Source organism: Wyeomyia smithii, chromosome 3 (genome assembly GCF_029784165.1).
Source record: "Wyeomyia smithii strain HCP4-BCI-WySm-NY-G18 chromosome 3, ASM2978416v1, whole genome shotgun sequence".
Taxonomy (NCBI): domain Eukaryota; kingdom Metazoa; phylum Arthropoda; class Insecta; order Diptera; family Culicidae; genus Wyeomyia; species Wyeomyia smithii.
Genome location: NC_073696.1, coordinates 951991 through 974280, shown reverse-complemented (window position 1 = coordinate 974280; position 22290 = coordinate 951991). Strand labels below are relative to the sequence as shown.

Genomic DNA, 22290 nt, shown 5'->3' with positions numbered 1-22290 from the left:
TTTCGTCAATTATTGATGAATCAAATTTCACTTGAGCCTTTGGAACAGAATAATTCCTGGCATCAACAATTGCACATTTTAATGCTTCCAAAGCGAAATCAATATTCACTTCGTTTTGCATATTAAGCTCATTATTGAAATTTCTCTCAATATGAGTTTTGTATCTTTCCCAATTAGCCTTGTTATAGTTAAAAACAGAGCTCATAGGGTTTAAAACTGATTCATGTGATAAAGAAAAAGTTATTGGAAGATGGTCAGAATCAAAGTCAGCATGTGTGATCAAATCACTACATACATGACTTTGATCTGTTAGCACCAAATCAATTGTTGAAGGGTTTCTTACAAAAGAAAAGCATGTAGGACTATTCGGAGACAAAATAGAATAGTATCCTGAAGAACAATCATTGAATAAAATTTTGCCATTGGAATTACTTTGAGAATTATTCCATGAACGATGTTTAGCGTTAAAATCGCCGATTATGAAAAATTTCGAACGATTTCTGGTGAGTTTTTGTAAATCACCTTTAAAATAATTTTTGAGCTCGCGTGTGCATTGAAATGGTAAATATGCTGCGGCAATAAATAAAATCCCAAGTTCAGTTTGAACTTCAATTCCCAAAGTTTCAATAACTTTCGTCTCAAGATGGGGAAGAGCACGATGTTTGATTCGGCGATGAATAACAATTGCAACTCCACCGCCGGAACCCTGAATCCTATCATATCTATGAACCACGTAATTGGGATCATATTTTAATTTTATGTTAGGTTTCAAAAGTGTTTCAGTAACAATTGCAATATGCACATTATCTACTGTTAAAAAATTAAAAAGCTCATTCTCATTGGCCTTCAATGAGCGAGCATTCCAATTTAATATTTTAATTGTTTTATTTGAAATCATTGCTAAATTTCAAATTAGCAACAATTTTAATAGTAAAATTTGTGCCTATTTGAATGGCTTCAAACATTGATTTTGCCTGCAACATGGCGTGCATAAGATCGAAAATTGCCTGTTGCAAAAAAGAAAGTTTACCTGCCGTAATAGGCCCCATGCAGTTGACATTAGAAAAAATATTTTCGGCAGCAATATTAGCTGGAATAATAGGTGTACAATTATTCTCTAGCGTGTTTTGCTTACCCATATTAACGGTCATTTTCGAACTACCAACAGTAGGCGGTATAATGTTCGAACTACATGTAACCTGTGCATAAGTTAAACGGGTATGCAAAGGAGTAGGTAAACTATGCGTCACTGGTACGCTTGGAGAATTTTGTTTTGAATTTTGTTTACCTTGCCTTGCCTTAACAATTGCTAAACGGGCTGGGCATTGATGAAAATTTGACATATGGTTGCCGTTACAATTCGCACAGCGAAAATGTTTACTCTCTTTCACAGGACATGTGTCCTTTTTGTGAGAAGAGTCTCCACAATTAAGACATTTTTGGTCCATGTTACAGAATTTGGAACCATGGCCATAACGTTGGCAAGTACGGCATTGGGTGATATGCTTTTCACCTCCGCCATAATTCCTATAAATTTCCCACTTTACACGCACATTATACAAAGCATGTGCTTTTTCAAAAAAATTTAAATTGTTAACCTCATTGCGGTTAAAATGAATTAAATAATTAACAAGGGAAATTCCAGTTCTCTGACTGTTTTCGCCTCGTGATTTTTGTTTCATTAGAATTGGGTAGGGGCTATGCCAAGTAATTCTGTTAAAGTAAGTTTGATCTCATCAACGGTTTGATCGTTGGTGAGACCTTTCAAGACAACCTTGAACGGCTTGGCGTTCTTGGTGTCATATGTAAAAAAAATTGTACATCTTGTCAGTTAAATACTGAACAAGACGATCACGACCCTTTACTGAGTCGGCTAATAAGCGGCATTCACCTCTACGGCCAATTTGATAGGTAACTTTAACGTCAGAATCAAACGTTGAAAGTTCCTTTTTGAATATATTTAATTCAGAAGAAATAGTTACCACAATAGGTGGAACTTTCTCCTTTTTTAAAGATTTTATATTTTGTAAAGTTTCATTATTAATAACTTCCATTTCACCAGCTTCTTGCTCAGGCAAAATATCAAAAGGATTGTCACTACAGACACTCGAAGTTTCAGAAAGAGATGCCTCTCTTTTCCTCCCCGCAGCGATGCGAGGTTTCTTTTTCCGTCCAGCCATTTAAGGTGATACGAAAAAAGTTGAAACAAATGTTAAATTCAAAAGTAGGTAGTCTTGAGAAAGACTGATGGGAAATAACTTTCAGGTAGTCTTTAAAAGACACACTGACAAAACACAAACTTTGAAGCTATAGGCAGTCAAAGACCAGTCCACAAGCAACCGAAAAAACGTCTGATCTGTAGGACAGTTCAAGACGCACTGACTACCAGTAAAATGATAATCAATTCCCAATATATAAGTTCCGTCATACTTATATTCAAAAAAGACTGTTAGTATCAGTAGGATCCTAGCGCTAGTCCAGACACTAGGTCTGTGTATACTAAACAGAGGGTCAAGTTCCGATGGCTGAATATAGAACCAACACTTTGCTTTCTTTTATAACCCCGTAGTTCAGAAACGACCCCCTAGAGTTTATCTCCTACGCTTCTTTCTTTTGACAAATAATCTTGCGTCTCCATCGGCATCAAAAATTTTTTTGCTGCTCGTTGAAAGCATTTGCTCTGGTTAGTATCGAGAAGAACAGCAGCTGATAAAAAAGTAATGATAACACGATTTCAGTGAGCTGTAAATCTGTTTACGAATAAAGCAAGTTAATTTTATAACAGCGAAAGCAGAACAAACAAAAAACCTAGTACTTTTGCGAAGCATTCTTCGATCCAAATCCAGTTGTTTTTTGTAAAATGGTGAAACTTGTGCAAATAAATTAAATTTGCCAATTGGCTAAAAAAGCGACTGTTGCAGAAAAAATATAAAACATAAAATGCAGCACATCGGAAGAGTGCGATGTTACCGCATTTAGCAACAAGAGCAACAGCAGGAGAAAAAAATGCAAACAAGCGATGATGCTCAGTTTGACCCAATTCCCCGAAGTCGGGCCCCGGCGCATGAAGAAGTGCAGTTGAACAAGCTGAAGTATGTTTATGCGTTCCTTGCAAATGCCGTTCCATCGAATGCTGTGCAGAATCTCATTACATAACATTGCCTCGTTATCTCGCTTTGAGGAAAGTACTTCGTAAGCGGATACTCATACTATTTTCTCCTGCAAAGCTGTATTGTAGAAATTGCAACCATACAAGATGCATAACACTGGGAATGTATTATTTCGAGTCGAGTATCATACCCGGCGGGTCATTTCAATAACCGAGCTTCTGAGTTCCATTATGATTAATTTTGAATAAATTTAAATCGCAATCCAGTTTTCAAATCGGTTTACCATAACCAAATCATAATCTACTTTATAATAACTGGAAGCTAATATGTATCTAAGAGATTTATGCTACCCACGGAACAGGATCAGAGGAACAGTTTATAAACTGTGCGACTGTCAGTACCACCATTTTCTTGTGTTGACACTGAGGATAATTTTGGCAACTCGCCTAAGCTAAAACAAAAGCTGAAAATAATTCGTCGAAAAAGCTCCTTCCCATCCAAGGAGGCTATTATTTACAATCTCCGTATAAATCATGCCGCTTCGAGAAAAACTTTCTACAAACTTTATCCTTTTACTCCGGCCAAAAGCTGACCGATAAAGAGTGGCACGAATATTTAAATTCTATGATTCAATTAGAGTGCGAGAGCACTGGTGGACAAAAAAGCAGACCAGCAGCAACCAACCGTTGGATATTGATTTCCGCCTGGTGCTCCGTCCCGGAAACGGCACTGAACGTGAGGGACACCTGGCCAAGTGAACGGATGCAGAAAGATGAAAGCACATCCAGCGCGCGAACTTTCACTGCGCCATCCGTGTGCCACGGTGAATTATTGACTCGTTCCATCGGATCGGATTTGCCTCTAGATCCTACTCTGCTGCTGCTGCTTGTTCAAATTTGATTTGTGCCGCTCAATTTATTATCCAATTCCAATTCCGGACGTTGAAAATGGCTTTCGGGCGGCGAGGCAGCACTTCCGGGGCATGCCACGATGCCACAACTAATGTTGTCCGTAGAATGACAAAATTGCTTGTGTGCACTCGCCAAAAGGTACACGAAATTTTCTTTCTGACTAGTTTATTTGGGTATAAATAATGCAATCGTAAATATTGCGAAGATTTCCAGTGTGATCTCAAGGCTGCGCGTATTTGCATCAAAGTATGCTTACGAGAGTTCCAAGTGTTGTTGGAAAAAATGGAAAACGGGTTGCTTTGTAAACATAAACGGTCTTTCGTTTGTTTGAAAATAATTTAGTAAACAAGTTAGTCTTGATCATCATTCAATTAATGTATACGAATATTTTAATGTCTTATTCCATAACCACAAGCTGCCTATTCCTCCATGCTCCTATATCAATTATATCAATCTTATACATTCTACTTTCGGCCATGTACGCATCACTAGAAGGTATAATACTTACAAAGCGATTCCAATGCAAAGAAAGAAGATGCAAAACGATTTTGGGTTCAATTTAGATCAATTCCTATCATATCTTCATTTATGTTAATATTCAAAATCACTGCGAAAATTCTTTATTTTCTTCATTGAAATGAAAATTCGCACGGTACATTTAGAAAAAAAAAACATCGGCAATACGAGTCATGAATATACATATCAGTAGATGAAAAAGTTTCACAACAACAGAATTCCGCCTGAATGAGAGTACACCAGTGTCAACTCGTACGTATCACCCTTTGATCTCGAACAGGATCACGATAGAACCAATCCAACATGTAAACTGGGGAAAGGATGCATAAAATGTAATCTCTCCACTTCATCCATCCTTCAGATCAAAATGTTGAAGCCTGTACCCGGCTTTCGAGAAAAGGCTAGCCGTGCTCATGTTTGTCAGTAGAAAACTGTCAGCCCCAAACCTGCTTCAGCTCACAAAGCATGCCCTGCTGCTGCCGCTACTCTGCTGCTCGAAATTAAACGACTGGGAAACAACTATTCAGCACAACTATTCGACTAGTTCATGTACCGCTGGACAAGTGCACACGCCTGCTGCGACTACCAAACGTGGTCACGTTGACGCACCAGTCCGAAAACTAGACGTTCCCTAAGCACACTAGCGATGCTCGTTTTTGGAGGTTCAGCCTGTCACGGTGGAATAAATTTACCATCGTTTGTCCCTGATACTGCTAACGTGAGGCTCTTGACTCATCAAAGCCCTGCTCCCCGGGAAAGAGAGTTTTCAGCTTCCGTAGGTATATAACGCTTGATGAACTAGAGGTTTTTTCATTTTTTTGATAGCTTTCAAAAAAATGCTGACCCGCATGCAGAACTATAATTTATCAGATCCATAAGTCGTTGCTGGTTGGGAAAAGATTGTGTGCTGTAAAGCGGAAGTTTATTCAAAATTTAAAATTTACACTGTCAATTTTTCATTTTCATGTTACAGTTGTAAGTGGGTGTGACCTAAAGCAGCTGTCAAATGATATATTTTTAACCTTTAGCCAAATTTTGCAACATCACAAGAAAACTTTCTCCTCGATTCCAAAAAAAAAGCTCCAAAACATGAAAACCACTCGCCAGCGGTGTAAAATATTTCGTGCGGCGTAACGGCCATTACAATGACAAATTAAATTTTTCATTTCCCCCGTCAGATGGTCGTCGACATTCGCAATGGCAGGCAGCTATGAATATCCGAAAAAGCTGTACCACTGCGGGTGAAATTCCGATGCTGCCACATCGTCCTTACAGCGCGCACACACACACATTAGCCTGGCGCCAGGTTGCTAGACTATATATTTTTGCTGTGGATACTTGATTCGGCAATACAATCGTCGTTCACTATCACCGCAGTAGGTGGTGGAAGCTTTCGTGTGCATACCGCTGCGCTGCACCAGGCTACCTACTAGATTGCACATTTCACATCCGTTCGCTCAACAATCGAGCGACGAAAGTTGTTTGGTACTGAACCCACGCTCGGCCTTTGACTTTGGCACTTGCAACCCCCACTTATACAAATACAAATTGGTTCGAAGGTACACCGCAGGAAACCACAGCTGCGATTTAGCGCTTCGGTAAAGTTGTGTTCACTAGCTGAGAGTGTGGTAACTTACCAATGTTCACAAATGGTTCTTGGCCATTTTCGAAGGAAAATGGAAGGAAAGTCCTTGAAACATGTAGTTTCGGCTCTTAAGGAAAACAATTTGCTCGACGCTAATTGAACAATTCAAGTTTTCTTAGCAGATTTCATGCTCTATACTGGCAATAAAGCGAACAGAAACCAAGCAAGCGGAAGCTCGTTTTATTTTATTGTGCTCATATCAGGTAACGAAGAAAGAAAGCATGTGATTTGTGATAAAAGATAAATAATAAAATAAAAAGCACAAACGCTTTCAGATAAATAAGACGGAGAAATCGCAGTGTACGGTGAACAATTGCTTCCGAACATAGAAAACCGAGTCTTTGTCTGCGAAATTACGCTTTCAACGATTCTAAATCTGACGATCAATCATACGGCTGCTGCGGTGCAATACCGAGCCAACTTCAAACACGAGCAGCATCAGAGATAAAGGTAAGCTTGAATTATTTCCTGATTCTTGGCTACTAGAACCTAAATGTAAGTGCTATACACAAGGGATTCACTTCCTTATTGACACTTCTTATTAACACTCGCTCAGAACTTCTAAAAAAAATAAACGTCTTTTGAAAGAACCATTTCTTTTTATTTTTTCTCGAAACATTCTACTAAATACTAAAGAATCTACAAAATTTAGTAATTTAGTAAAGTTTTTAGTTCAAACTTTTTTTTTAAATGTTACTCTTGTTCGAAAACATTTCAAACTCAAATTTGAAAATTAAACTCTTTTAACAATTCTGAAATTCAGCCATTATAGGCTGTTGTCGTCATCTTGGAATTCATAACGGCATCCAGGGTTGATTTCCGACCTCTACGCATCATGTGAGTTGTTACATTATTTTTATTATTTACAAATCTGCGTTTCAACACGGTTTGACGTTTTTCAATTCCGCAGTGACCACACTGGTCATTACAGATTTTGATCTAGAGCTATTGGCTTTGGTTCCATTTTTATGAGTTTTGATGCCCCTAGATTCGCTACAGGCGCGTCGGTTCCCAATTCTCTTCTACTGAAAGTTAATCGTGCTTCCTCTTTCACTGTTCAATCGATGGAGACGCCAAGTTACACATCACCAGAAAACCAATGTAGGGGGAAATCCGATCTGGTTCTCGATAGCAATATTCTAGCGAAAAAAAATCTTCTGAAAAGTTGTTAGGGGAGAACCGTACAAGACGAACCAGTTGAGTAAGATGGCCCATGCTATTAATTCCCCAAAATACTTACACATGTGGCTTTTTATGACGAAATTCTTCGCTTTTCTCAAAAAAAAATCTATCTTCTCTACAGTTCTCATATAAAAAAGTGTGTCATAATGACTTAAATACTCAAAAAATCACAGGAAGGTTGTATGCAAAGCCACGACCGCAAGGTTGAAGTAGAATACTTTTACAAGAAAGATAACCCGGCTGCTTGCGTGTCAGTCATTTTTTCTAGTAAATAAACGTTGACCGTTCATTGGCAGTATTGTAATTTCTTTATGTTTGATATTTTGAATGAAGTTCATTGAATATTTTTAAATTTTGTGCAAATGAAATGAAGTTGAAGTGCTGCCGAATTGTAATATGTACATTTAATACAGAAACGGAACAAAGGCTACGGTTATGCAGAACGCGAATAACGGCGCGATGCAAACACGCAAACGCGTCGCAAACACGTAATAATAGTCAGAGTATGCATGTGGATGAAGATAATTAACTTTGGATTATAGCGCAAAACGAGAAAATATTAACTCTTCAAATATTTATTTGTGTTCTTCAAATTTCAGTAGTTCAATTTAATATGCGATGAAATGTCTGTTTATTATCTGATGAAGCACTTATATAGGCCAAATGATGCATTCCCAATTTACTAGGTCCATAACTCTGCCGACCGTGCTTGGTAAAGCAATCGTATAACGACCAATCAGAGGTCGAAATTTGTGTTTTGACAAGGCTTAAGAATTTTCAATAGTACAATAGTTCGAATAATAAAATTGCAATTCCATGCATTTGGTAGGAATCTTAGAAGATTTTCTAATCGATTGCTGCAAAAACGAAGGAAATCCATCGAAAATTAACCGATTTATTAGCATTTGAAATTGGACATATTTCTTACTTTTTCTGTTTTAGATTTTCATTTCACATCCCTATATAGCCGAACTTCCTGAGAGAAGTATTCTACTTCAAAACCGCGCTGCTCCTGAGACGTGGTGACCAACCACAGGGCTAGTGCTTCTGCTAAGAAAGGACGACTGCTATTGTCGCTGTCTAGAACTATTATGAGCGGCTCCGGCTGAAACAGGCTCTTATATAGGGATGAAAATAGGAATGAATTATTTTACGTACGTGGTGGAATGATATAACTTGAAAAATATGTGTGACTTCATCGCTCAGAGCGATCATTTGATAAGCTCCACCTTTTTTTTCAGTTTCTAAAGTTTTTCCTCAGTTTCGTAACACGGATGCACAAAAATGATTTCTTGTCGAGCCGGACCGATAGCACTCTCATTGAAGCAACAGCATAACATGTTTTGTGTCGTGTTGTGCAGCTTCGTTGAAGAAAATGTTCCCGTCCCCATGTCGCATGTAAGCAGATTATTGCGTTCAGTAGACAGTAGATAGTGTATCCAGCGAATAAACACCGATGGTGCTCTCACACACGCAACGGTTTTAACCCGTATCTTATTGCGGTTTGTAGCATCAAGCGATTTCGTTTGCTCGCTGTTGCGTGTTGCATCGTGTTGCAACTTGGCAGCTGGGAGACGACGAAATTCTGTTTACGCTGATTGATTGAATCGACTACATATTAGCTCTGCATAGTCGAACTAACTGCTTTTGTGAATGCGTTCTAACAGGGCATTTTATTATTCAATGTCGGTTATGCTGATCGCAGCGTTTGCGCTGCCCCTACAGTGGGGAGTTTACTAAATAAAGTAAAAATTAGACAACTACAACAGAATTTGGTTGCATCCCGCATAGAATGTCTGCTTGTGTTGATGCCAGAAAATTATTAACCTTCAATTATTTTTTTATTTGCCTTCAAAAAAGCATTTTGCTGCTCAAAATCTGTTGCTAATTACAACTTTTAAGCTGCCCTAACATTGGGGGAATTAAGATACACGGACAACATGCACTGTGGAAGCTATTTCACATTCAGTAAATTAAACGGGTGCGAGAAATTTAAATTGCTAAGATGCAACACAGAATACTTGCTTGCGTTGACAAAACTTATTAACTTTCAATGACTGTTTATTTGCCTTCAAAAAGGCATTTTGATTTCCAAAATTGGATTTCCTGATGGCAATCTTCATGCTGCCCCAACACGGGGGGAATAATGGCTGTCTGGCGACACACGCTGAGAAAAACCGAGACGTGGTGACCAACCACAGGGCTAGTGCTGCTGCTAAGGAGGGACGACTGCTGTTGTCGCTGTCTAGAACTATTATGAGCGGCTCCGGCTGAAACAGGCTCTTATATAGGCCAAATAGCATGTTTTCAATTGCAAGGTATATGATCCTGTCGACCGTGCTTGGGAAGCAAGCATATAACGACCAATCAGAGGTCGAATTTTTCGTTTTGACAAGGCTTGACTATTTTCAATAGTACAATAGTGTGAATAATAAAATTACAATTTTCTTATTTTGGGAAGAATCTTAGAAGATTTTTCAATCTATTGCTGCAAGAACGAAGGAAATCCATCGAATACTAACCGATTTATTAGCATTTGAAATTGGACATATTTTTCACTTTTTTCGGTTTTAGATTTTCATTTCACATCCCTATGTAGCCGAACTTCCTGAGAGAAGTATTCTACTTCAAAACTGTGTTATTGGCTGTGGCTCTGTCCAACATGTAATTATTTATGAATTCTATTTGAGCTTTTATGATTAACTGACTTGTGCATAATACAAAAAGGTTGGCAAATGGTTGGACACTTCTAACTTGAGACCCTAATGTGGCCATTCACCTCTGTTCAGCAACTCCTATCCCAACCTCCACGTGGTGCCGACCGGAATACGAGTAACCTTAGCGGAGATCGGGTAACCAACCCCGGTGGAAACTATGGTCGTATGCTGACTGGGAAGGGGGTCGTACGCGGCTGTATCCCCATAGGGGCGGCGTACAACAGCGTCTGACCCGGAGCGGGCGGCTGAATTATGGAATGCTGGATCCCGCCAGCTACACCTAAGATGGCAGCCCCATCAGCAGGATGTAGGTATCGCGACCCTGGTAAGGTAGCATACCGAAACCTTTCATCAACCACGAACAACGAATTTAGAAATACGGAACGGATCAATCGGCAAAGACCTAGGCTACGAACACGGAAAAAGATTAAGGTAAACGATTGGAAACTGGGTACTTGGAACGTCCGATCTTTCAATGAACCGGCGCGGGCTGGCTTGCTTGCTCGAGAACTACAGCGGCAGGGAGTCGAAATCGCAGCGATTCAGGAGGTTCGGTGGCCAAATTCCGGAGAAAAGGAATTCCGTGCAGTAGACCCTATTGCACGCACTTCTTTCAAGTACCACATCTACTACAGTGGCGGCAAAGCAGCGGAACGGGGCGTCGGTTTCGTAGTGCTGGGAAATCAGAAAACAAGAGTCATCCGGTGGAGGCCCGTAGATGACCGTATATGCGTGTTGAGGATTAAGGGCAAATTCTTCAACTACAGTTTAATCAACACCTACGCACCGACAAACGACAAATCCGATGAAGTCAAAGATGAGTTCTATGACAAGCTTGAGCGAATCTATGACGAGTACCCAAAACACGACGTAAAAGTCGTCATCGGAGACGCAAACGCACAGGTTGGGAGGGAGGAATTCTTCCGTCCGGTCAATGGAAGACATAGCCTCCACTCGTCAACCAATGAAAACGGCCTGAGACTGATAAACTTTGCCGCGGCCAGAGAAATGGCCATATGTAGCTCCTATTTTTCAGGTTTGAATATTCGGAAACACACCTGAAGGCATCCAAATGGAGAAGCCTGCTCTCAGATCGATCACGTACTGATTGACGGTCGGCACTTTCCGGATGTTACTGATGTTAGGTCTTTTCGGGGACCAAACATTGACTCTGACCATTATCTCGTCGTTTGTAAGATCCGCATCAGGCAATGGCCGCGAAACGTACTGGAAGGCCTGCCAGTTTTACGGGACGGAGACCCCTGCAGCCGTATGCCACCTCGCCGTTTTAAGCCGTTGTCACACGACTTTACTAAGGGAGCTCGGTGCAGGTGCCAGCCCAACGTCGTGGTATCAAATCGTATTCCCTCTCAAAAACCTAAAAACACAGCGACCAGTACACCATAATTGGGACCTTACTGGTATCAGCCCCAATAGGCAGGTTAGTGCATTTGGGTGATGTGAGCGGCACTACTCGCTCCGTCGAAGCTGCTTACGGGTGGCCGTGGCTTTTACGGGGAATCGACTGCCAAATGCCCGAAACCCCACCACTCCCTTGGCAAGTTCCCGCTGCCGGTCCAGGACTAATCGATGTTAACACACACCCATCGGTGGTCACACAACGCGTGCATGGCCTCGACGGTCGCCAGGCGTCGACCCGTGGTGGCCTGCAGCTCGGCCAATAGCGTGTGTGGCTTGCTATATAGCGTGTGTGTATGTTTATGGCGTGTATGCATGTTTATAGCGCGTGTAGCACGGCCAGGTTTGAGAAGCCACCATCACCCAGTGTATGTCTTCGGGCTATATGAGAGACTGTTTCTCCTCAAGCAAAGCAGAGGGACGAATGACCGTTTAGTGTCGCTGCTGCTAGTCCCTTAAATAGATATCAATCAATCAAACCCCATCAGTCTCATTACTAAACCGTACCGGTTACATACGGACGCTAGGTGTTAGCAGCTGAAAGGAGGAAAGACAAAATAGTACCGGTCATCTCGTGCCGGTTTCACCCGTAATGCTGGTGGCTGTTAGTAGCACATGGCTACTACACGCAAAACTTTTCCTTATTACTTTAGAAGCAATAGCGCAAAGTTGCCTTTTGGGTAACAAACCTATTACTTTAAAGGCAATAAAATTCTTTCCCAGTCAAGTAACAACACATACTGCCATATATTTAGCACGTGTTACGGGAGTACGACTATCAAATAATGTCCGTTTCAGCCACATGCAAGATTTTTTCTGTCGAAAGCTGCTCCCTTTCCATCTCAAGCAAAAAAAATCACACACCGTCGCATATGTTGCCTATGTTACTAGTTTCTTCAATCTCCAATTCATCCGGTGTGCGTGTATTAGTTCGCATACGGAGTAGAGAAAAAATATGACAAGAGCTGCCAAGCAGCATTTTCCCCGTCATAGAGTATGCAAACGTTGATGATTTCAAAGACTTGAAATGCGTCTTGAAATGACATCACGATCTGTAAACTGCGTTAAAGAAAAACAAAAACATTCGCTTTCCTGCAAGATATCTAAAACACATACTCATTGGTTCATGGAAACTCATTTGCACCTGTTTGAAAATACAATACTCGTGCCTAACCAGACAATATTCGCAACATCGGCAACTCTGGCCAGACAGTATTACATATTTCCATTTCAAGTAAACACTGAGGGACGAAGCGAAAGTGTTTCTAATTAGACATTTGAGGTTGACGGTTGAGATTCTGATTATGTGTGGATGAAGGGGACAAAAATGAACCTGATCGTTGCATCAATACAAATGCAGCGAGTGAAGTCTTGCTAACACATGCATTGCGGTGCTTGGCTGTATGCTCTCCTCCAGAAAAGCATACAAACGTGTGGCCGTCATAATTTTTATTACTTTTTGTTTGTTACTCTTTGAGTATAATGCGCAGTCATAAGACACAATAAGTGATAAAAAATTGCCCTAAAGTAATAAAATGTTCAGCGTTTGCGTTGGGTGTACAAAACACTAGAATGTCTGGATTTCTGGACGTACTAACCAATAAACAAGAATAATCGGCAACTGGTACCTTTTGGGGCCGGGTCGTGTCTTGAATACCACCCTCCTACTATTTATGTAGATAAAATTGAAAAATTTCCAACAATGTTGTAGTGCCTTTAGTGTTAGGCAACTCAAGGTACAAATTAGGGTGACCAAAGGTTCCGATGAAATCAGAAATCTAAATTTCTTATCTTTGTAGATAGATTCAAAAGTTGTTCCATAATGTTGTAGCCCCGTAAATTTCAAGCAACTTTGTAGAAAAAGTTTTCATGTATCTTTCAAAATACACCCGACTGTTTCTGTACGAGGGATGCGTTCAGTGTAAAAAACCGTGCAAAAAATGTGTTATCTCAAAAATCTGTGCAAAAGAGGCATGAAAAAAATTTCGAGTAAAATAAGACTGCGCAAAAAGAGAATCCGGTGTAATCGACTTAGAGTTATTTGACTATATCTATAAATGCGAATGTATGTCTGTCTATCTATTCGCTATACACTCACCTCGAATATGTTCATCCTGGGGCTTTCTAGTATCGAACATAATTCTAAGATATCAGTGTCAACTTACTACATTGTCGTACACTAGGGGGAGGATAGTTTTTTCTGTAACAAAGTTGTTTTTTAATTTCGACCCTTATTTTTATAATATTGGGTTTGTCTTGAATCGGTGGCGTAGTTGCTCAAAACTCAAAACCATTCACGCACGCGTCCCCAGCAGCTAGTCCTCGATGGCCCACAGTCGGTCACCACAGGGGTATAAAAAGTCCTCGTGTTTTAAAAACAAATGCGCGCGCATTGGAAGCGTGTCGTGGTTGCAAAACGAAGCAGAAGAAAGATTCTGGCTTCATCTCTCACGGATTCAGCCGGAAGTTACTGTTGCGGCTGGTTTTAAGATGTCGAAAGCCTACCTTAATATCGAAAATAATCCAGTAGTGGTGAAGCTTGTACCGAAAAGTAAAGCCATCGAATCAGTTTCCTTCGTACCATTTAATATTGGATTGGACGCATCGCTCAAGCATAACGCTTGGGACCCCGAAAGATGGCCTGAAAGACTTACCGGAGCAATTCCGCTTTCTTACATATAGGAGACTCAAAAACTTCTGAACCGATTGCCGCCAAAATTTGGACACAGGGATTTTTGAATACGGGAAAAGTTTTTTTCATATCATATTTGCTATATCTCAAGGCAATGATGAACTCGACGTCAGTGACAACAGAGAAAGATGACGCACGGTTAACCTTCGGGGGAGAAGAGGTGAGAAATTTCGAGGCACTTCACGTCACTTATTTCATCTTTAGATCTTTTTTTCCCACTTCTAAAGAAGACCTTACTTGAATGAGTAGTTCTACATAAAAAAAACTACAGTCAGTGAAGGGGCTTCAAATAGCTGAATGAATTGACCTATAATGTCTCAACTAAAATCCTGTCGATACGTCACACGCTTACTGCGCTGTAATACTGAGCCAACAATTTCTAATACGGATGAAACATTGAATACTTTTCTTATTAATTTCTTATAGATTCAAGAAATGAGTTTTATGTCCTTTTTTGCCAAGACAAAATAAGTTTTATTTTCATCGGTTTCTGTTGGACTACTCTTCCAAAACAAAAAATAATATAAACATTTCAAAGCTTCAAATTATTAATTATATCACGTAACAGGCAAAACAGGACCCGCTTCCAATTCGTATGCATGCTGAGTAAAAAGTAAAACCCAACGTCGAAATTTTCCCGGAGCACACGAACTGTGCAAAGTTTGTCTTCGAACAGAAACAGAGAGCGGCCTTAATTAGGTTGAAAACTCCCAAGATCAGCGTCAGCGGAGTCGTGTTCCCCGGAAACGGCATCCTGCCAAAATTTTAGATTCAAGAAAATGATTTATAATTAAGCTCAAAACATTCGCAAACTCTGTATCGGAGGATCCATCCGCCATCGCACCCGCAGTGGACAGACAGGCTGACACGCGCACCATCACCACTTGCGCGGTTCCGTGGTTTCACTCTCGAACCAATTTGTGTCTAACCAAAACTACAACAACACAGTGCTCCGTAAGGCAAAATTATAACGTCAACAACTCAGTTGGCTGTGATGCTCGTGGTGCTCGAGAATCCCACGTAATGCAATTCAAACAAGAGACGGCGTTTGACGGCGAACCAGAACGCTTTTCCACAGTCAGCGCCAACTGCGTACATCGCAACATTTTCACCACCGCACTGCAGTTTGACGTCCACTGGGAAATCGCTGCAACCGTCCGATGTTTCTTCACTTAGTCTGCCTCACATCGCAGGTTCACCGAAACATGACACGAACGATGGAATATTAAATTTTATCTCCGTACTACTAAAGCTATTGTGTCTGTTCAATTGACAATTTACAATTGTTCAATTGAATAATTTATCAATTCGTTACTCGATGAACAATCATTTTCGCTACGCCACTGTTTTACACAGCATGATGTTGCAGAAAAAGCATAGATTCAAAGAAACGCAATTTCTGTCGCTGCAGGAACCACCGCCGCAGCCTGCTCGGATCGATGCCGAGCAAACAAGCAAACAAACAACAGAGGGTAATTTTTCCCTCCTCCTGTTACGAGAGCATAACAATGACAGCAGGGGCGCCAGTGTGGCGCCAGTTTTCGCCGCCTTCTCTACGATTCGTTCGCAACTGGATGCAAGGTCACAGCCAGAATTGTGTTCGGGGTTGGCTTCGGTTCCAGTAGCTTGGAGTCAAAACCCATCAATCCAGTCTAACTACGCATTGATCCAAAACATTTCGTGAATGGGTTCTGCATGACTTCCCCCCAGGGCTACGGGCTTGAATCAATGTTGGCATACTGATGTACTGCGAGGCTATGTTGTGGAAATGCTATCCACGGTAACGAGAAAGAGTATTATAATATTATCTGTTGATCATCGGTGCTGGTGTTGTGACGGGATGTGACCTAGATTCGTCCTTTAGCGGTCTTCGTTCACATAATTTCCTTGCGGCGATATCGTTCTACCAATGAGCCAATAACTACCCACTGTTAACAGGTTCTCTCATTGATTGGCTGCGCGATGATCGGTAATCCAATTTGTGCAATAAAATTGTCCCAGTGATGCAATTACCTTGATTTAGCAAGAGGCCCAGAAGCAAAAAAATCAGAGACAAGAATTTTAATTTCTCTGACCATCTAAAGCTAACGATTGTTTGAAACATTACAGGCACAACAAAATAATAATTCTCGAATATTCTGTTTAATTTTTCATCTCAGCGCAAGTCCAATCCTTATCCAATCCAAAATCCATTTGGTTTAAGTTCGAATGTGAACTCAATCAAGGATTCATCGGTGTCTGATAATATCTAACTGCAACTCTCTTCACAAGGCATTTAAACTTTCACCACCAACAAATGCCTGCTTAGTTTGAATACCCAAATCAAGTGTTTGTCCGTTCAGTGGATGGCCACTTTTCGGCGGCCATGTTTACGGCTTGGAAATTGATCAATTCCGACTGCTGTCAATAAATTCGATTTACAACGCAATCAAGCAGCGGGAACCGCTTCGAATGTTGACCTCCGGTTTTAATTAAACATTTTTGGTATAGGCTAGGGTTTTTCTTAACGAACTGCTATTTACACGTGTAAGTGTGCCACATTCGGTTGAAGCGAAAATTCGCCACACAGTGATTGAAAATATTCTGCCAATCAACAAGCTTAATTTTTGTAATAAATTGAATTACGGTGTTTTGCTTCTTCCTATAGAATGGTTGTTTTACTTTGAAAACTGTCCTCCTAAAAGTCTCTCGTTCATTTCATCGCTAACATCTAAGGTTCGTGATGAAGGAGTTTTCCGAGGCGAAGTGCCTTCGAACAAACTCGCGGGTGTAAAACTTCCGAACAAGGAATGACGGCGTGAACATGATGCGCTTGTATTTGGTTTGTTTACCAATACACACTCCGCCTGTTAACTTTAACTAATTAAATTGCAGCATGGCATTGTTGCAACCGCGCACACTTTCGGATCTCGCTAACTTTGTACGAAATGAAAATTGTTTCGCTTCTCGTTGCGATAGGATTAAATAACGGGCTGATGATTACGGACAGGGGAGTTTAGTCGGGCACGCGCTACTTCGTTGGTTCGTTGAGAGGGACAAGTTTTGCGGTTTGTGCCACAATCGAGTGGGAAAGTTTATCCTGAATACAATCTAGCAAGCTTTGGTTCAGTTGACAGTCCACCAATCGATTCGCTTGTTAGTGCAAACACCTGCTCAGAAGGGGCGGAAGATAGAAAACTTTCCAATTGCACAAGGGAAATTGTTTCGCACACAGTAAGGAACTTTCCTCAATTAAGTAAACTTGTTGAGGGCGGAAATTCCACAGTATATTTTACTGACAGCGAATGGGAAATTTTTTAATCAATTTATGACTTGGGTGCTCGTTACTGTAAATGGGCATAAATCTCTGCACTGCATTCCACAGCAGCAGTGCCGAAAACATAAATTTATTACTTTTTATCCCATACTCACACGACCACATACAGAGCAAATAAAAGGTTCCGCTTTGCGGTTTAGCCAACGGATTTAATGGTGGAAAAGACTCCAGCAATGGTAGAATAGCGCCGCATACTGCGATGTTGCGATTAGTATTAAACCATGCAACAAAAAAGTTACTTTCTGTTTATTTCACTGCACACCAAAGCGGGTATGGTGATGACAGGCCCACCGAGACTCTGAAGCTGGAGCAGGGATTGAAACACATTTCCACCCAGTCTGACAGGTGTGAATTTATGTCAATTGCCAGACCCAATCATGTTCTCAACCGACATTTATTTCTCGCAACCCTCTCGCATGCATGAGTGTTTGTCACATAACTTCTTCAGCCGGGTAGGAGGGAAGATCACTCTTGAATATGGCAAATGGTTACGACGCTCTAAGAAGAAATATTTTCGCACTTGTATACTTTGTACTGTTTCGAATCCTTGTGAGGTCGTGACGCTTGAAGCCTGTGGTGGCTTTCAACATCCATGTTTGAATTTCGTTTGCTGGTTATTCCTGAGCACACAAAAGACTGAGACCGCAGGTGTCGCGAAAATAATTGTTTTAGATCTGGTGACTGTTTTATTTTATTTAGTGTAGGGTTTTCAACCCTCGAATTTCCAAATCCATTTTTCGTTCTTTGTAAATATTCGATTTTCTTGCTGAAATAAACAAAAATACGCTTACTCCTATATAGATAGAAAACATTCTTCTTTACCCAGAAATACAGCCTGTCAGTTTTTATCATCAATTGTCACGCATTTTCTGCTTTTAGTGCGCGATTCTCCTGTCAAATTGGTACCATCTAACGATATGGTATGAGTACGAGTACCCACGCAGAGGTACAATTCGCCATCTTTTAATTTCATCTTCCTCCTTTAACGACATAGATTTTCTGTTATAGGGTAAGGAACGGCTTAAGCAGTGGCACCTATTCGATTCAGTCGAAATAAACGGGCCTCAATCTCCTGAATTTTTATCAATGACGACAATTTCAATGATGAGAACGAAAATTCTGATTAACTGTGTCTTACGAATACATAAAATTCCGTTCAACACAGAATAATCTTTGAAAAAACATCAAACGAAAAAAATTGCAGCTATTCAGGCGCTATTTGGATGCTGAAAAAAACCCCTGCAAAACAGATGTATACCGCTTTAAAGGTTCGGGGTGATTGGAATGGGGACCCGCCAACAGCCATAAATACGGTAGCCATACGGATGTTTGCCATACGTACGATAGCCTTAAAGATGCTTGCCTTACAGTACGTTGGCCATAATAGACGAACGCCATAATATATGTTAGCCATAACAGATGTTAGTCATAATTTCGTTTTGAAGGTTACGATTTACTGCAAAGTAATACGAAAACATACGACAGCCGTACTTTGTAAGTAGGAAAATCTATTTATACTTTTTTTACCCGTTTTATAAATTTCGGTTCAACTTCCATTCGACTCAGCTGTATCAGTTTGAAATATAAATATGAATAAAATTTTCAGCAATACGGTTTAATGATTTTTTTGTTACTAATTGTTAACTATTTGAATTAAAGTTTATATTATACGGTTTAATGATTTTTTGTAACTAATTGTTAACTATTTGAATTAAAGTTTATATTTGCTTACGTGCCGTTATTTTTAATCGGATCTTATTATTGAATGGAGTTTTTTTCTACGCGATTTTTTAAAATAACGCGGTTTTTTTATACGCGGACTTTTTCAACGCGGTACAACCAACCGCGTAAAAAAGGACCCCAGTGTAAACAGTTGAAGCAACGGAATTTGTTCAAAATATCCAGTCAAAGTGCAATAAGTATATCAAATGTTTATATCCTCCTATCAACAGGAATTCTAGACTTTGTCTCAAGAATAAACTGTTAATTTACAAACAAATATTTAGACCAGCAATGTTATATGCAGTTCCCATCTGGACAAGTTGTTGTGCAACCAGGAAGAAGACACTTCAAAGGATTCAGAATAAACTTTGAAAATGATTTGAAGCGTCCTCCCTGGTTTAGCACGAACGAGCTACATAGGCTCACTAATGTAGAAACATTAGAAAATATGTCAAGCCAAATTATCAACAAATTCCGACAAAAATCGTTGCAATCCTCAATTGCAACGATTAGCTCACTTTATAGTCAGTAAGATAGTTTCAAGTTTATTTTAAGTTTATTTTAAGTTTCGTTTTATTCCTTTTATTCCTTTTTTTCTTGACAAGTAGGTTTAATAATTTTCCTACAATTACATTATCTTAACTGCGAAAGCTGATAACATTCAATAATACTAAAAAGCGTACAAATATACATAATAGTGTTGAAAGGTCACCATTTGTGGCAGAACACACAAAACTAGTTCTGAATAGATATTTTAGTACATAAATAAGTCATTACAGAGTCGAGTATTTCGTCTTAATACACAGGCGGTTCCTAAAGCTGCTTAGAATATGTTCCCTACCCTTCTGTGTATGAAATTTCGATTTAATTTCGAGCAAATTTTGCTAAGAATGCAAAATTCATGCAGAAAAATTACTCAATTTTATCAAACAAATTCATTCGATGATATTTTCTTTCATGTCATATTCAACATGTTATTCAAGGCTGGATTAGCACTCTTTGACCGAGCGTCAAATATTTGTCACTTTTTGACCAATGAAAATTTTGTCAAAGATAATTGTTTGTCACTCTCCAATTTTAACATGTGGCAAACGCGGGCAAACCACAATCATGATGTCGAATAAATTTAACCATTATGTCAAATGGTCAAATATTTGACCATTGGTCAAAAAGTGTAATACAGGCTTTAGATAAACCACAACTCTGATCCTTTGAAAGCTTGGTCATCTGCTACAACTTACATTGGAATTGTAAAAGTATTATCCCGGAAATTTATTGGTTTAAAAAAACTTTTCTTAATAAGCCATCGAAGTCGCTCCTCTTTGATCTTTAACCTTTGCGACGACTTCGGCATGACTATTTCAAACAACAGTGAGTTGACGTCTGTTACAAATCTCAAGCCGTGATTTCGTAATCCATTCAGAATGGGAAAACCAAAAAAAAAAGTACAGGAAATGAATGTAGCATTGTGGCCTTATTATCCCTCAAGCATTCGATACAGATTCGATTCAGTGTTATTGTGGCACGTTCACACCTTATACCGAGGTCAGCGCTAGCCACCGAAGTACAACGTTATTCATATACAAGCTGTATTACATTGCTCCTGTTGTGCACCCAAAAACTCATCGCCGGATAATTTTATTACATTCCCTCCAGTTTGTAAGAGTAACCAATAAAATGGATTCTAATAAGAAATGCATACTATGCATTTGTTGGGAACCTTTTCTCTACACTGAGAAAATTTGTGTGTATTTTCTTTACGGACTGCAAGAAGTTCATCTGTATACCGGTCACGGAAACCAGCAAATTGCTGCGATAGGGCGAATGGGAAAAACTGGACCCCCTCCTTCTTGGTTTCTAGAGAGTAAAGATCGAGATATAGTAGCTGCTGCTTGTTCAATCAACCAGGAACTGAATTGGAATTCACCTCGGCGCTTCGTGCGGGTCGGCGGGGGCTGACATCAAAACCGGAAATCGTTTATTATTCCGGTTTTGGAAATAGGGTTTAGATTTATTACTTTCAATGCTTCTAGCTTATAGATTATTATTCAATCCTTTCGGAGAAATCAATTACGGAAATGGTGACATATTTTTCAATCCTGTAATCATATTGCAAAAGGATGGAGTCTTGTTTTGATTTTGGTTTATCATAACCACTCGAAGATGAAAAACAGCTGGCGAATCGTAGGCAGGTTCAACAAGGCAACCGATTCAGGCCAGTGCCATTAGCAAAAGTGTCAGGCAGCCTCTATAAATACTCACAAATTGCTCCGATGTTGTTTATCTGTACTACTTTGGTGTCAAAGGTTCATGGTGGTGCTCCGGTTTCCCCAGTGGCTGTTACCGCACAACGCTCGACACATTGCCTGTCGGGATAGCAAGCAATGCATCATTCGACCATTAATTCACCATCCAAGCTTGCAAATGCAAATGAATGCAAAAGCGTGCCCGCAGCAAATAGAAGTAGGAAAAAGGGGTGGCCGCTCGTGTCGAACACTGTTCGGTGGGGTTGAAATTATGGCTGAAACGCTAAGCTCAGCCTAATAGGCGAATAAATGCCAATGGTCGTTTCTGTTGGCGCCTTCTTGGATCGTTGCAATCCTTCGCCCGTAACGTTGTTCGTCAGTGGTGAAATTGCTTTGCCGTTAGTCGACTTCTTCCTCTGCAGAATGGAGTAGGCGGCTGCCGGCTGAATCAGGAAGAGCTAGAGGTAAGAGAATGTGCATATTTTCTGCCCCAACGATGAAGTCTTTCATGTGTTAGAAGCACTTTGCAAGCCCCGGCAGTCATTTGTCGACAACATTCGACAATGTGTTCGGAAGGGCACTTTACGTGACTTTGCGTAGAAGTAAATTGGTTCGAGAACAGACATGAGTCTGGGACTAAGTGCGAGGATAGAGTTGATTAGACTGAAAGGAACGAATTTGCCGAACGAATAATGGAAACAGGATCAAAAGTTCAACCGCAGAAATCTCATAGTTTTTGCCTCTGCTGCTGTGGCTGCTGATTGTTGGCACTTTGGCAGTTTCTACAGTTTTCCAGTTCGAGCGAAGTTTCACG

At 40.2% G+C, this 22290-nt stretch overlaps 1 long non-coding RNA gene across 1 annotated transcript in view; it reads left to right on the top strand.

Annotated features, from left to right (window-relative positions):
• Positions 1-6234: 6234 nt before the first annotated feature.
• LOC129729671 (uncharacterized) overlaps positions 6235-22290 on the top strand; it is a 64357-nt gene continuing 48301 nt past the window's right edge. The window contains exons 1-2 of the long non-coding RNA XR_008728717.1: positions 6235-6385; positions 6458-6632. This is a non-coding gene — a long non-coding RNA (uncharacterized LOC129729671). The remainder of the gene's footprint in view (positions 6386-6457; positions 6633-22290) is intronic.